Genomic DNA, 16426 nt, shown 5'->3' with positions numbered 1-16426 from the left:
CCGGGCGTGGTGGCGGGCGCCTCTAGTCCAAGCTACTCGGGAGGCTGAGGCAGGAGAATGGTGTGAACCCAGGAGGCAGAGCTTGCAGTGAGCCGAGATTGCGCCACTGCACTCCAGCCTGGGCGACAGAGCGAGACTCCATCTCAAAAAAAAAAAAAAAAAAAAAGAAGTTATGTTCCACGTATGATTTCCAGTTCTTTTTGTTGGTTGCTACAATGCAACCTACTTACCCATCTTATTCCCTCCATAAAGCTGCCATATAAATAATTTTGTGTAAAGGAAGTGTTGTGTTGTTTTAATGGCAGCTCGGAAGATAGCTGAGTTTCACACCTGGGTCAGCATCATAAATACAGGCAACATGGGTATGGCATTGGGGTGACTCATAATCTAACTTAGAAGCAGCAGGAACTGATGCCAAAGAAATTGAAGAAAATGTTGGCCCAGTAGTAATACGCAAGAATCTTGGGAAATTAGGTCCTATCTATATGTGTGGTTGTGGGGAGGTAAGACCAACCAACATCTGGGTTACTAAAAAAAGAAAATAAAAAAATAATAAATAAATAAATAAATAAATTATAAGTTTTTGCAAAAACAACTTTTGTCACGGAATTTATTTATTTATTTATTTATTTTTATTTATTTTTTTTGAGACAGAATCTTGCTTTGTCACCCAGGCTAGAGTGCAGTGGTGCAATCTGGGTTCACTGCAATGTCCACCTCCTGGGTTCAAGCAATTTTCCTGCCTCAGTCTCCCGAGTAGCTGGGATTACAGGTTCGTGTCACCATACCCGGCTATGAAGTTTTTAGTTTTGATGCTTATGTGAAAATATGGCTATGAGTGCAAAACAGAGGGTTGCATATCTCAGGATTATGGCATCCCAGCACTTGATCTTTAAACATATCTCATCCACGTGACTCATTTTACAGGTGAGGACAAAGGCCATGCACTAGTTAATGGCAGAAACCAAAGTGGAACTTTCCTGACTCACTCTAATGCAGAGCACTGTCCCATCTACTGGATTGCCTCAATTTCAAATGATAATGGCTGTTTTTTTCCTTAAGAACTTATTAATCACTGTTACTACATTTTACGTGTTTCAACACTTAAATATAAATTAATTTATATTACTTGGACCCTGAGAATGCATTAAATAAATATGATAAATCAGAGTGTCAGGGAAAGAAAAATGTAGAGAGACAAAATTGATCTTGAATCAAAGAGCTTGAAGAGTGGGAAAAGACTAATTCCAAAATTAAAGAAATAAGTTATGTGTCAGATGCTACTTTCTCAAGGGTGACAAGTGGCTCCCCAAACAGAGAGCTTCATTTGAATATCTGAAGACAGTGACAGATTTTCTAGCTCTGGAGATTTTCAAGCATTTGAGATGAAAATATGAGAAATGGAAACACATAGAGGCTTTGACTCAGAACTGAAGTTAGCGGCTTGGGTTCAGGAATGTGTCTCACGACTTGACATCTCATTTCTCTAGACCAGGAGTAGTGAAGGCGTTTTTCTCAAACTCCTTCCTTTTTTGTCCTTGAGGAAAATCATGCAGGACCTCCAGATGCAGGAAAAGTCAAATAGCAAAGAATATCCGTTAGTTGTGATGAAAAGTAACTATATTCTGTAAAGCCACTAATTACTAGACAGTAGCAGGCTACATGTGATCGCTCATTTAATAATTATGTTTCCTGAAGGGTATTGCTTACTTATCAAGAACGCAAAGTTCACCCAAAGCCAAGAAGATGACATAATGGTATAACAGGCTGTATGTCAGAATTGAACTCACTAGCCAGTTTCTCCATTTTTCCACACATCTCTTTCTTCAAAGATTCCGAACAGCACCAAGAGAAAATGGGCATTTGGCAGAACAAGTGTTATTGGCCTTGATTCCCTCTCATGTCCTCTGAATTGGGACATTAGAAGATTATAGGTCACCATGACAAGGCAAAATACACTGGAACTGGATTTGGGTGGTCTCCCTTGGTATTGTGATGACTTTAGCAACTTGATGGTAGCAATGGTCAGAAATTGGGGGGGAACTCAAAATTGTAAAATCAAATTGGTACTAAGCCACTAGGAACACTCAGAACAGTGTAAAGCTGGGAGTAGAAACACTGTTCTTGGTCTCTCATCCTGTGTATCCTCCAAATCAGGAGTTTATAATATATTTTAGTACATTCCTCGAAGGCTCCCAGCTTTGATCTTTGGCTCCCTCTTCTCTCTGTAGCTTGTGTACAAAGCAAGCACAGAAAGTGGAATTTGGCACCATGTGTTGCTAGTCAGAGAAACCAAGTCTAAAGCCAGAGACAAACATTTTTCTACTGCAAAATGTTGAAAGCAATAGTGCTCATCTCACTGTTTGAAAAGCAATGCAAATTCAAGTGGCTCTCATTTTATCCACGTTTTCTTCAATTTAGACAATTCTCAATATTGTATATATGAGAGCTCTACTGTATATTTAAGGGAACATGGTATTTAAATTGACTTCAATACATTTTTAAAGTCCATTATCATCACTAAAGCTTTTCACTTTGGAATATTAAAAATCACTCTCATTTCCTTTTCTTTCACATTTTTTTCCTAGTTTTAGCCCATTTTTACAGTGGTAATATAGCTCTGTTGAATAGAATCAGGGCTACACATGGCAAATAAATGTCTACAGAACTCTTCTGGACTGGGCGATGGAACTATATACTGAGTTAAGCTAGCAGCACCTTGTCTTTAGCAACGTCTGCATAAAACCTAACCACTGCACATATAATTTGGCAGTCAGAGATGAATTTTTGATGGGAAGGTAGATTAGAACAGAGCAAATCCTGACATATTGTACAGTGACCCTCCTCCCTCCCCCAGCTGAGTTCTTTATTGCCTCTGCATGCATTAAAATACTCTTTGGATATCAGGAGAATTCTCCCTCTGCCACAATCCATCCTAAAGGAGAGAAGCATGTAAGAATGTGTCACATGTTTTTAGCAAGACAACCCAATCACCAAATGCTATGATCCCATTTAATTTACTCTACTTGTCTGGATTCTCAACTACTTAAGCTAAATAATTGAGGTGGGTTCTGTCCCAAGCTCCTTGGTGGAATATACCTTTTCTACCTGTGGATTTGGCCTTTTCACCCAACTTTAAGGAAAGGGTAAGCGTTTCTCATTGGAGGGCATTTCTCATTGGGGTACTTTTTATATTATTACTATGTATATAATTCTTTTCCGGCTTTCTTCACTACGAAAAAAGATGGTGTTAGCCTTTTTAAAGGCTGTCTCTCTGCATTTTATTGTATAAATCAGATTTCTTGCTGAAGTCAAAGGTCATTCCTCCTGCTGCATAACAATACTTTTCAGCCTAATATTAAAAGCTGGCCTCATTTTACTTTGTAATAGAAAGCTTCACTTTGGCATTAATATTATTCAAAAGGCAGCTGCCCACATAATAAGTTCCTTTTAAGCAAAATGAGAAAACACACATTTATCAAATAATTTTCAGTTACGGAGGCTACAGTTTTGATTGCATCAAAAAACCTCAGCCAATCATTCCTGAGAGATGCCAGATACGTGTGTCTGGCAGGATATTGAATAGCCAATGAGTGTGTTCTTGCATAATATATTTATAGAATCTTTTACAATGTGGAGAGAGGGGAAGAAATGTGGCTTTTAAAAAAATTCTAAGCCAATGTGAAAGGGGCCATGCCAAAGCTGAGAAATACTTCTGTAAAGAAAATAGCACACATCCCTGAGTATTCTAACGTGGTGAATGGCAAAGGCAAAATTGAATTTATGCCTTCCTGTTTGTGCCACTCACTTGTGTAGATTTGTGTCTGTGATGACGCTAGAAAGGACAGTTTCCTGTTTTGCTTTTTGTGAATTAGTCCAGTAAAATCCGCTTTACTTGTACACAGCCGAGCTTAGGTCCAGCCTGGACATGAAATATAGTAGCAGGGCTGACATGAGTTTTAGCCAGTGCAAGATACCTCTTTCCTGTGATTGCATGTCACCTTGTACAAACAATGTTAGGATATAATTTGGTTTACAAAGTTATGTAAAGCTTCATTTAGATATCTGTACACACACACACACACACACACACAGAGAGAGAGAGACATAATGTTTCCTTTTCCTGATATATTTCCAAAGCATACACTACACTCTTAGTTTATGATCTTAAGATCATTTTCAAATAATTTACTAATGTAGAAAAATGGGGCTGGGTGCGGTGGCTCACTCCTATAATCCCAGCACTTTTGGAGGCCGAGGCGGGTGGATCACATGAGTTCAGAAGTTCGAGGCCAGCCTGACTGATATTGTGAAACCCGGTTTCTACTATAAATGCAAAAATTAGCCGGTTATGGTGGCGGGCACCTGTAGTCTCAGCTACTCAGGAGGCTGAGACAGGAGAATTGCTTGCACCCAGGAGGCGGAGGTTGCAGTGAGCCGAGATCGTGCCACTGCACTTTAGCCTGGGTGACAGAGTGAGACTCTGTCTCAAAAAAAAAAAAAAAGGGAAAAGAAAAATGATACGACGGTCACTTCATCTACGTACTCACTTGCAATTTCTTTCTCCTATTGTATTCGAGGTTTAATTGCAAATACTGAGATGAAATTGATCCAGAGAAATCTTGCCAAACAAACCAACAAAAACCATAGTCAATTCTATGTCACTATGATTGATAAGGAAACCAGTGCTTTAATTTCTCAGGTGACTCTCTTCTCATCCTGATGAACCTGCCAATCAAACTCAGGAGACAGGCAAGAGAAGAATATAGTTAGACGGAAGGAGCAGCATCAGATGAAGGCCTTTGCTAGGCCTGCTGCTGCCGCTTCTAGTTGTATTTTTTCTTACTTGTTTTCTCTTTCTCGTCCCCTTCCTCATTTCATTCTCCTTCCCGTCTATCTTTTCTAACTTGTCCGTTTCTTGGAAATCAACTTATGGCAAAACACCCATGTCTGTTGCTTAAATGCTCCAAGTGGCTATACTAGGTTGGGAATTGTAGACATCTCATATCTTTAGATTTCAATGTAGTTCTTATAACTTTCTAACGTCAGCCCCTCTGATGTACAAGTCTTGTTGTGATCCTCTGGAATAAAGCTGTGACTCTGGAACTTCACATCACAAAATGGTGTTCAAAAATATCTGTTTTGTTAGATGGCCATGTGCAGTGCCAGCTAAAAACATGATGCATTTCTAGAGAGCCCGATCACCCACCTCTGGCGTTTTTCCCTTAAAGGAAAAAGACACACGTGCGCGTGCACGTGCACACTCACACACACACACACACACACACACACACTTCTAAATAGAATTCAGAAGACATAGCACTGGAAACAGCTCATTTCTCGGAAATTCCTGAAAGCTAGAACTGCATCCTCCCCCACAATCAGAGACTCAATCAGCCTCCAATGGAAAAAAAAAAAAAAGTGGCTGCAGTTGTAAGAGACAAGCTGATCTAATTGATCCCAGCCCCTCAGGGAGGATGTTCTTCACTTAATTAAGTGCACTGCCACCTGCTTGGTGTATTGGCGTCTAGCAATTCACTTGAGCAGGTCCATCGGCAGATTAGGGCACCAGCTTTTACTGCTGCGTGGTACTGAAACACCAGCATATTAAGCTCTAAAGCTGGTTCTTAAACTGTCATAATGCTGGCTGAATTATAGCTGATTGGAATACCGAACAGGAGAATGCTGATTGGCTGAAAGCAAATCAAATCTGAGCAAAACTACACTGCACTAATAGAATAATAAGGCAGAATGCTTGAAAGAAATTATTTATACATTGCTTCATAAAGGTTCTGATCATTCAGTTTACGTTCTCTAAGCAACTATCCCCTCTAAAATGTTTAATCAAAACCAACTTTAGCTGTTCTATTTACTGTAAAGTGGTATTGTGATACTTGTGACCAATAAAAATCTCACATTTTATGAAAGAATCATAGCTTTTTTGGTATTGTATCTCGTGCCTGTTAAGACACACAGATAAAGCCATTTATGGGAACAGGTGAAACCTGTCAGCTACGGATTTTTAAAGACCCCAATAATGGCCAACTTCTAAACAAATTTCAAGGATTTCTTGAATGTTTAGTTATTAAACCAAAGCCCAAGTGAATACAGTTTATTATTTTAAGATTATCTTAAAAATTAAGGTTTCTCAGTATTGACATTATGATGAAATTATGAATTTACCAAAGTGCTAATTAGAAGTGCTTATCCTTTGAAGTTAAAGGGCACCAACAGACAGCCTTAAACTAGGCTTGTGTTTGCTTTGCATGATTTAACTGCTTTACATTTTTCTTTCTGTTTGTGCTTTATGTTGCAATACCAATAGTGATGTCAATGGTTAACAGTATAGTACAAGATAAAAATGTATAACTTTTTAGATACTAAAAGAGAATATTATTGATCAAGTGTGTAAACTTCCTACTTGTTTATTCTAAAGTATATTATTCCTTTTACGTGAAATTTTCATTTCTTTTCAAAATCTCAAACTCTTTCACATTAAAGATATTGTAACCTGCAGATGATGTTTTTATTGTTATTGAATCACCCATAAGTGGTAACAATATATAGGTGGTAAACACTAAAAAAAAACCCATTTCTCTGAATTGAGCTGTCCAATACAAAGAATGATACTGGTTACATATTTCTAGAGAGGGCCATAGGGCCATAGTATCTTTTTTTTTTTTTTTTTTTTTTTTTTTTTTTTTAAGAGATAGGGTCTTACTCTGTCACCCAGGCTGGAGTGCATTGGTGCAAACATAGCTCACTGCAGTCCCAAACTGCTGGGCTCAAGCAACCCTCCTGCTTCAGCCTTCTGAGTAGCGGGGACTATAGGCATACACCACCAGCCCTGGCTAATTTCCTATTTTTTGTAAAGGTGGGATCTTACTTTGTAGCCCATGCTGGTCTTGAACTCTTAGCTTCAAGTGATCCTCCTGCCTTGGCCTTCCAAAGTACTGGGATTACAGGCATGAACCACTGTGCCTAGCCTGTAAATTTTCGTAAACATCCAGACCTTTTTCTAAAATATATACGGGGGGAGAAGAGAGATTTTGTTTTGGTCATGTTTAACATAAAAAAAATTCTGTTTCTAAGTATTTTTCTATAACTCGTATTTTCACAAAACAATGTTTTCAGAAATTTTTGGGGTGGAGGGGGTCATTTCATACAGAAGTGCCTATGATTCATTGCTGCCGAGTTTTTCATAGGGTGGATGAATTATAATTTATTTTACCCTATGTTGATGGATATTTATGTCATTTTCAACATTCACTCTTTCAGTGCTGCAGTGAAAATACATGCAACTATTTCCCCCAGATCAGAGACTTAAAACAGCTGTGTCCAAGGGCAGTGCATTCTGTATCTCACAGCGATGTGGGTCTTTTAAGGTAGCTGAAAATGCATGTCACTTCTTCATTGTTCCCTCTGGTTGGTGAACTTTGACTCCCAGATAGTCCTGTGGTATCTTTCTCATTGAATTAAAATTTTTGAATCTTTCTCCACATTTTTATAATGAGACTACTATTTCTTTCTCTATCACCTAATCTTTACTTAGTTTTCTTTATTTTACTTATAACCACCTGATATATAGGGTATTTATTTGTTTATTGATTGTTCTGGATTTATCTGTTTCGCCCTGTGCTATATTTCTGGCACTCAGATCACTGCCTAGTGTTTAACAATATTTGTAGAATAAGTGAAAAAATGAGTGAACAAATGAACTATAATTTTACCTCCTGTAATCCCAGCTACTCAGGAGGCTGAGGCTGGAGGATCACTTGAACCTGGGAGGCGGAGGCTGCAGTGAGCCGAGATAGCACCCCTGGACTCCAGCCTGGGTGACAGAGCAAGAACCTGTCTCAAAAAAACAAAACACAAAATTATTCCTGTTTCTGTATGAGGGAAACTAAGAAAAGCATATCCCTTGTCTCTGTAAGAAGCAACAAATAATCATTTATGAATCTCACCAAATGAAAAAGGAATAGGGACAGGGGCTTTGTGATCATCTGAAATATTATCTACTTAAGGCATTGGCTAGTTTAACACAAGCTAATTCCTCCTCTTTTTAATATTGGTACATAACGGATTAATCCACCAGGGTCTCTTATAGCACTGATGAACACCAGGAGTTGCATTGAGTCTAATACATATTGTGGCATCAAGTTCTGTATCCTGGTTTTTCCCAGGAGCTCTGCCCTGAAAAACCTCCTTCTCTTCACCACCACACTTGTCCTTTTGTCTTTTCTTTTCTGCTGCTGAGTCTTCAAGTGGGAGGTTATATAGACTATGATATCACCTATCATTTATAACCAAGTAGAAAATAAGAATTAGAACACTGTTGTCAAGCTGTCTTCACTCCCTAATTGAATTTTATCCGTTTAGTACTTTAAAATGGAAGGTTTGGAGGATTTAATTTTTAAAAGGTAATATTCTTTTTTTGGATCATTTTTAATACCTTAAGTCCCTGACCAGAATTTCTGAGATTGAACAACTAATCGTCCCAAAGATGCTTCAAATATAAGTAATTCAGAATTTTTAAGGTATTCCTCAAAGGGCATGAAATTATGGAGTAAAACTAGCTTAACAGAAGAAAAAATAAATCCAGGGTCGATTCCTGAGGTAGGATTTATTACCTTATAAATCTGTAGAACAAGTTAAACTTTCAAAAAATAATTTTAAAAATTAGTGATCTAATTAAATATGCACCCACTCATATACTCCTCATCTAAAAGAAGCCAGATCAAAACTATTGGAAGCTATGGCTAAAGCAGCTGATGAGAAATTAAATAGCTTGCTCTCTCTCTTTTAGTCTAGTAGAATGTGGTTTTCATTAGCATCGTTGTTTGTAACAAATTATAGATAAACTTCAGGCAATGATTGATGTGGCTGGGGATAGTAAGGTTATGTAAAACTTCAACTTCTACAGTTAGAAAACATTCTAAAAAATTAAATGGGTAATAAATTGTCATACCTTGGAATAGAGAAAAATACTGGGCATTCTAAATGCCTAGGTTGTCACTAGCTAGTAAGGAAAAAATATTTTGCCAACTTCATGCGTATTAAACAGATGCATGCCAGGTGGCCAAAAAAAAAAAAAAAAAAGAAAGAAAGAAAGAAAGAAAGGTGGTGGAGTGTAAAACTAACTTTGTAAAAGCCTTCTTGTGTGCGTCTGCAATTCCTTTTCTTCTCTGGCATTTTATAGTTGGCACTTTTCGTTGGGCTTTAAAAAAATTAAGTGCTTTCCTCTGAATAAGAATAAATCACCAACTTACTTTCATGTTTACCAAGACTAGCTCCAAAGTTAGTGTTGTTTTTCTTGATGGCATTAGCTTCAAAAGCTTGTCTCTTAAGAGAGTCATTACGTTATAATATGTGAATTAGTTCAGTTCGGTTTACAATCAAACAAGTTAATTGTTGGCTCGGTCCACTCCACAAAAAAAACTCTTATCTATCTTATTTATGTGTTCTTGAGCTAGGGTGAAAAAAGGTACCTTGTGTATGAGTTGGGGAGAAAAAGGGAAAAGACTCAAGTCAAAGAAATGTCTTCCTAAACTCTGGATTTGAGCCATTTTTCCAGACTCAAATGTCCAGTCTGTTTTGAGGATTATTTAAAACTTGACCTTGAGACCAATTCACTTGTCATTGCTTCAAAAACAATGCTAACGTGAGAACTTGCAAATGTTAAATCAAACTTTTTCGATATTAAAACAATAATGATTGTTAAGGACACAATATATTTTAGTTATGTATTCATTTATTTACATGTCTAACGGATATTACTGAGTGCCATCATGTGCTCAGCCTGGTGCCAAATTTCTAGGAATATGATGGTTAGAAATAACAGACAAAACCTCTTCCTCCATGCTTTTGAGACTCACATCTCAGAGTCTGCAGGCAGAGGGACACATTCCACAAGAAGGATGTTTTCTCATGTTTCAGCCCTATAGAAGGTTAGGAAGCAGTCTACCGAGATACTGAAAACTTTATTTCAGTAACAATTTCTTTATTCTATCCACCCCAAAAACTAGAGAGAATGCAGTTGTACCCATGGTTATAGGATATTGCCAATCACAGATGGAAACAGAAATTCAGGGTAAATCCTATGAGAATTTTCGATTTAAGATGGACCAGTTTGCAGCAGACAAGGGGAAGCTTACAGTGAAATTTCTGCCCAGTGGAACCTCAGTTTGGCTACTAGAGGGCTCTGATCTCAAGGACTGTCAGTTCATTGAAGATGTGAAGTAATTAGAAAAATAAGGAGAAAATCTGAAGGTGTACTAACAATCAAGTGACCTTCAGTTAAAATAAGCTAATTCTTTCAACCTTGAGAGAATGAGAAGTTGGTACGATGGTTAGGAAGAGGAGATTCCAGGTGAAAATAAAATTCCAACTTAAACGATGTTAAAGGAGAAATATTCTCAGTAAAGAGTTTGGATATGTTGGGTGGTAAATATGTAATAAAGTTATTTTGTGACATGCAAGATAATCTGAGACGAAATGGAGAGCCACATCTTTCTGTTTCTTGGTGCTCATCCTCATGTTCAAAGTTTAAATCAATTGAAGGGTCAAAGTGCCCAAGTTCATCTCAAAATACGCCATCCTCATTCAAGGTTGCAATTTCCTCTTTTGAGGAAGACAGAGTGGCCTAACCAAACAGGAGAGAAAAATCAGGGTTTATAAAAAGGTTGGATAGGAACCATTTAATTCTCACCGTTCTTGGCTTTCCCAGGAATGATTATGCTCTCCTTATGAATGTGACATTGAAAATCTGTACTTTTTATAGGACGCAGTGGGAAAAAAATGTAAGCTGTAAAATGTTGCTTTAAAAACGTGTTTAAAAACAGTGTTCTGACACTTTATTGCACAATGAGCTCTTACATTAAGCATTTATGGCAGCTACAAATTCACAGCATGGTTTTGATGCAGTAATAAAAAGCACCAAAATGGATCCAACTGACATTTTACAGCCAGAACAAAGGTTTGAAAGTTTAAAGCTTATCTGTAGCTACTACATGTTACATATCAGTTACATTATCTATAACAAGATTACCCGTTACCCACCCCTAACATATTTCTAATAATAAATTATTAGTAAATTCAGTATCTCGATCACTTTCAAGGTCAAAGAACATCAAATCATATGGTCAAACAAACTTAAGGTAATGAGGAAAGACTCTAATTTTTTTTATGACCACCGAGTGCATACACAGTTCATCCAAAATCCATGCTTGCCCAAAGGAGTGGTTCAATCTCATTTTTCCTCTTCTCTGGGGTTCCAAACAGTCCCTAGTCTTTTTGTACTTATTAATGGGATTGAGTCAAAAATTCTCTCAGACATTTTCTATATTTTTTCCTTTGATTCTAGCAAAATATTGGGAATGTCTGCGATGCTCTCAATTAGCCAATAGTATCACAAACATGTAGTTGGGTCCGATCTTATTTCTGCTCAAATTCCCCCACTACCACCACCACAACTGTGGCTCTTTATCAATATCAGATTAGTGTGTTGGCAGAGTGATATTTTGCCTAGAGCTTATCCAAAATACATGACGATCTCTGAGCTGTTGGTCTGAAATCTTAAAAGAGTGGGTATTTGAAAACAAGTGTTCTGTATAGTTTTGTCAGTTCACACAAAAATTTTCCTAGGTGTATCTATATCTTAATGGTTATATTAACTAGATAGCTAGATATATTGATAACGTTTTTGATGGGTATGAAAACATTTTTGATGGGCATGAACACTCTGAGGCCTTACTTAGTTCATGAATTTGTCTATGGAAAAGAATTAGCATTATTTTCCCAAGCCAATTTTTTTGTGAAATTGCCACTGCTAAAAGCCTCATGACTTGGACATAGCATAGTCCAGTTTCTCAGCGTTGCAACAGAAGCCAAGATGTGGTTCTTCCCAAGGGCTGGTTGCATTTGTCTGAATGCCATGTTCATCTTTTTTAATGTTGGATAGACATTTTGGGATTGAGTTATATAAAGATATTTACCAGAAAATCTATTCTCAGTATTCTCAGCAAAACAAATATATGCCATTAGTGATCAAACTATTTAAAATATATTTTAAGTGATCCAACATAATAATATAAATATAGTAATACAAATCCATAATTATTTTATCAAGTTTTATTCTTTTTCAGAATATTGTAACATCCAGTGTTTTATTTGATTATGAGTATTCTCTTTGACAGATGAAAACATGTATCTGGAGTCAGAAATCTTTAATTCCTTGAAAAAATATCTTACAATGACATAATAATGTCAGTGCAATTTAAGTTCCTGTATTGAAAGTCCTAATACAATTCTAAAATTCCTTTTGTTTCTTTTTGAGCTATTTTAGATTTCTTTAATCATACTATAGTCCATAAGTCTGTCTTGCATAAATGAAGTTGTTACCATCCATGAAAATACTGTCAACAAGTGTGTGGATTTGACAGCCTAGAACATGTAACTCTCCTTCCAGCACAACGATATCTTACCAGGTTTAATTTTATACATATATAAAAAATAAATGAATTATAAATATACATGTAATATATAAATAATTCATTTCATAATCTTACAATGATAAGGCACGCTGTTCATTCTCATGTACAAACATGGGAAACAGGCCGGGCATGGTGGCTCATGCCTGTAATCCCAGCACTTGGGAGGCTGAGGCAGGAGGATCACCTGAGGTCAGGAGTTTGAGACCAGCCTGGCTAACATGGTGAAACCTTGTCTCTACCAAAAATACAAAAACTAGCTGGGTGTGGTGGCAGGTGCCTGTAATCCCAGCTACTCGGGAGACTAAGGCAGAATCGCTTGAATCCGCGATGTGGAGGTTTCAGTGAGTGAGCAGAGATTGCACCACTGCACTCCAGCCTGGGCAACAAGAGCGAAACTCTGTCTCTAAACAAAAAACAAACAAACAAACAAAAAATGGGAAACATTGTATTGAAAGTTAAAAATATATTTGGAAATTTTTTATTACTGTATAAAATTGAACAAAAGTAGTCAAGATGAAGGAATAACCTCTACCCCTTTGTTATTTTTATCAACTTTTTCTAATTACAGGTGTCTGTCATCAGCACTATTGTAACAAATTCCAGCAATATAGAAATAACATACATTATAAATGTCTGCCCCAAGCCATGCACGATCCATCTTACCCTTAGGAGTTTGACATTCTTTCCATACTTCTTGTCTTATAACTCTTTAAACACATGTATACTATTTTAGTGAGATTATATAACTTGTTTTCAAAATTATCAATATAACTTACACCTCAGGTTTGGAAAAGCCATCCTCTCTCTCCCCGTCTCAGAAATCATTTTAAATACACTTATATTTTATGGTTTTCTTTTCATTTAGATTTTTCAATCCATTTACAACTTGGGGAAGTTTTATTATGATGGTGTCACAATTTTATTTTTACTTCAAAGTGCTTTGCCAATAGTCACAATGGCATGTAATATTAATAAGTTATTATGACTTTTTAACTTTGAATATAACTTTGAAGTAGAATCAAAATATCATAGTAGCAAGAGGGGCAGAAGCTTATGAAAGGAATCTTAAACTTAATCTTGCCCAGCAACCAAGCTATATAGGTTGGTTGTTTTAGACTGGAATCTAGTGGAAGTGTGGAAATGTTTACTGAGAATTCTTAGTAAAGTTCTTAAATTACGTTTTAAAACTCTATCAAACTATATATTCCTTCAACAGTAGGGTCTGATTCCATTAATGCTTTCAAAGTCAGTGCCTCAAAAGAGGGGGCAGGGTATTAGGGTGAATATATGTCAGCCATATACTCAGAAACAGAGGCGAGGCAAGAAGATGCGATCTGTTTTAATTCAGACTCAAACTCCCCGTTACTTTCCAATATCGATAAAAAACATTTCCAGATGTATAACAATAGATAAGAATGGGAAATAAAACTTGAATTATTACATTGTTAAATTGCCCAATTCAAGCCCCTAAGTCTGGATGTTTATATAAAAATGCAGGCAGATGATTTCGTAATGGTGGTGATGAGAACAGAAATAAACAAAAAGATCAATTTTACCCACTTGAGGATGTTAATATATCAATTAAAAAATAAATATTGTTGCTAAATATTGATAATTTAAAATTTAATTCAGTAATTTAACTGCAGTAATTTATTTTTAAAATCATAACATTTTAATTGAAGTAATAATAAAAAGGTAAGAGAATTGGCATACAATCAGGTACCTGAGAAGGAAGAAAGTTGAGTAGAGAGTTGCTGCCTCCTGTTTGCTTTTCAGAAGGTTTCCCCATATAATTCAAGATAATAATCCCTAACATTGCTATAGACCTGGAGTTCTTAACCTAGAGTATATGGAAACCTCAGCTACTTTTGGGAGCTCCACAATTGTCCTGAAATTATATGCAAAATTTTGTGGCTTCTTGTGGTGGTAATGTGTGCATGCGGGCATTCTTCTGATATAAATAATTCATGGCTTTCATCACAATCCTGATGGAATTCATGGCTCCCTAAAAGTTCAGAACAAGTGATATAGACCTCAGAATGTACAAGGTGCTTTAGAGTTTTTACCTAGTTCTTCAGAGCAGCGGTCCCCAACCTTTTTGGCACCAGGTACCAGTTTAGTGGAAGACAATGTTTCCATAGACTGGGTGGAGGAGGGATGGTTTCAGGATGATTCATGCACATTACATTTATTGTGTGCTTTATTTCCACGATTATTACATTGTAATATATAACAAAATAATTATAAAACTCACCATAATGTAGAATCCGTGGCAGCCCTGCTTTGTTTTCCTGCAGCTAGATGGTCCCATCCGGGGATGATGGGAGACAATGGCCTGTCATCAGGCATTAGATTCCCATAAGGAGCACGCAACCCAGATCTTTCACATGCACAGTTCACAACAGAGTTTGCGCTCCCATGAGAAACTAATCCTGCCGCTGATCTGACAGGAGGCGGTAATGCCAGGGATGGGGAGCAGCTGTAAATACAGGTGACTCTTTGCTTGCTCACCCGCCGTTCACCTCCAGCTGTGAAGCCCCGTTCCTACAGGCCACCGCCCACTATCGGTCCGTGGCCTGGGATGTGGGGACCCCTGCTTTACAGTACAGGAGCAGACCTGAACCAAGCCCAAGACACTTACATTTCCTCACTTCTGTGGTCCAGAGAAAAGTGGCCTGGAGAAACTGTTCTCATCAAAGTACAGTTACTAAACCTGGAGACCTCTCCTGTCCCATTTGCATTTGACACTGAAGAATAGATGTGAAGATGTTACAGATCTTTAGGAAAGGACAGATATTTTCTGAGAAGAGGGAAGGTGGGAGTCTTCAAATTTACCTTGTAGCAGCTAGCCAACCACACCACTGGTAAGTGAAGAATGTGTATTCCAGAAGTAGTGAAAGTTCATTTCAACAGAGTCACTTAGGGATAACAAAAGCTTCCTTTATATAGTGGAATCTGCATGCATTTCTTTAAGCCCTAATATTTGAATGCCGAGGCACTGAGTCCACGTAGTTATTATCTGAAACTCTAGTTCATTCATTTTTTATTCAAATGGGATACTAAATCACACAATTAGGAGAAAGACCCACCTTTTAAAAACAAAAAAAAAAAAAACGAACTCAGAATATTGCACCTCTATAACCATACATTCTTTCTTAGAAGTGTGCGTTTATTCACTTTCCCATCCTGAAACATATGACATCCTATTATTTAAAAATTGGTCAAACTACAGCAAAATGAATAGAAACTAAAATATTTCTTAAATGTTTAAAATTCAGCTACTCAAAATCTTGACTCTCTGGTCTCTCCAAGTCCTGCTGATTGCTAGTGGCAATTTCTTCAGGGTGTTCTTTCTCCTGTTTATTTTTGCCAAATTTGTCAAAGATCAGTTGGTTGCAGGTTATGTGGTTTTATTTCTGGATTCTCTATTCTGTTTCCATTAATTTATGTGTCTATTTTTACCCCAGTAGCATGCTGTTTTGGTATTTAATTTGGAGTTCAGTGACATGATGCCTTCAGCTTTTGTGTTTTGTTGTTGTTTGTTTATTTTGCTTAGGAATGCTTTGGCTATTCAGGCTCTTTTTTGGTTCCATATGAATTTTAGGATTCTTTTTTCTAATTCTGTGAAATATGACATTGATAATTTTATAGGAATAGCATTGAATCTGTACATTGCTTTGGGAAGCATCGTTGTTTTAATAATATTGACTCTTCCAATTCATGAGTGTGGGATGTTTTTCCATTTGTTTCAGTCGTCTACAATTTCTTGCATCAGTATTTTGGTTCTCCTTGTACTTATCTTTTACCTTCTTGATTAAATCTATCCCTAGGTATTCTATTTTATTTTATCTTATTTTATTTTATTTGTCATTATTTTTAGTGAGATTCAGTTCTTGGCTTGATTCATAGCTTGATTGTTGTTGCTGTATAGAAAT

This window comes from Symphalangus syndactylus, chromosome 7, assembly GCF_028878055.3.
Source record: "Symphalangus syndactylus isolate Jambi chromosome 7, NHGRI_mSymSyn1-v2.1_pri, whole genome shotgun sequence".
NCBI classification, from domain to species: domain Eukaryota; kingdom Metazoa; phylum Chordata; class Mammalia; order Primates; family Hylobatidae; genus Symphalangus; species Symphalangus syndactylus.
The sequence above is the reverse complement of the archived record's forward strand: the minus strand, read 5'-3'. Positions refer to the sequence as shown.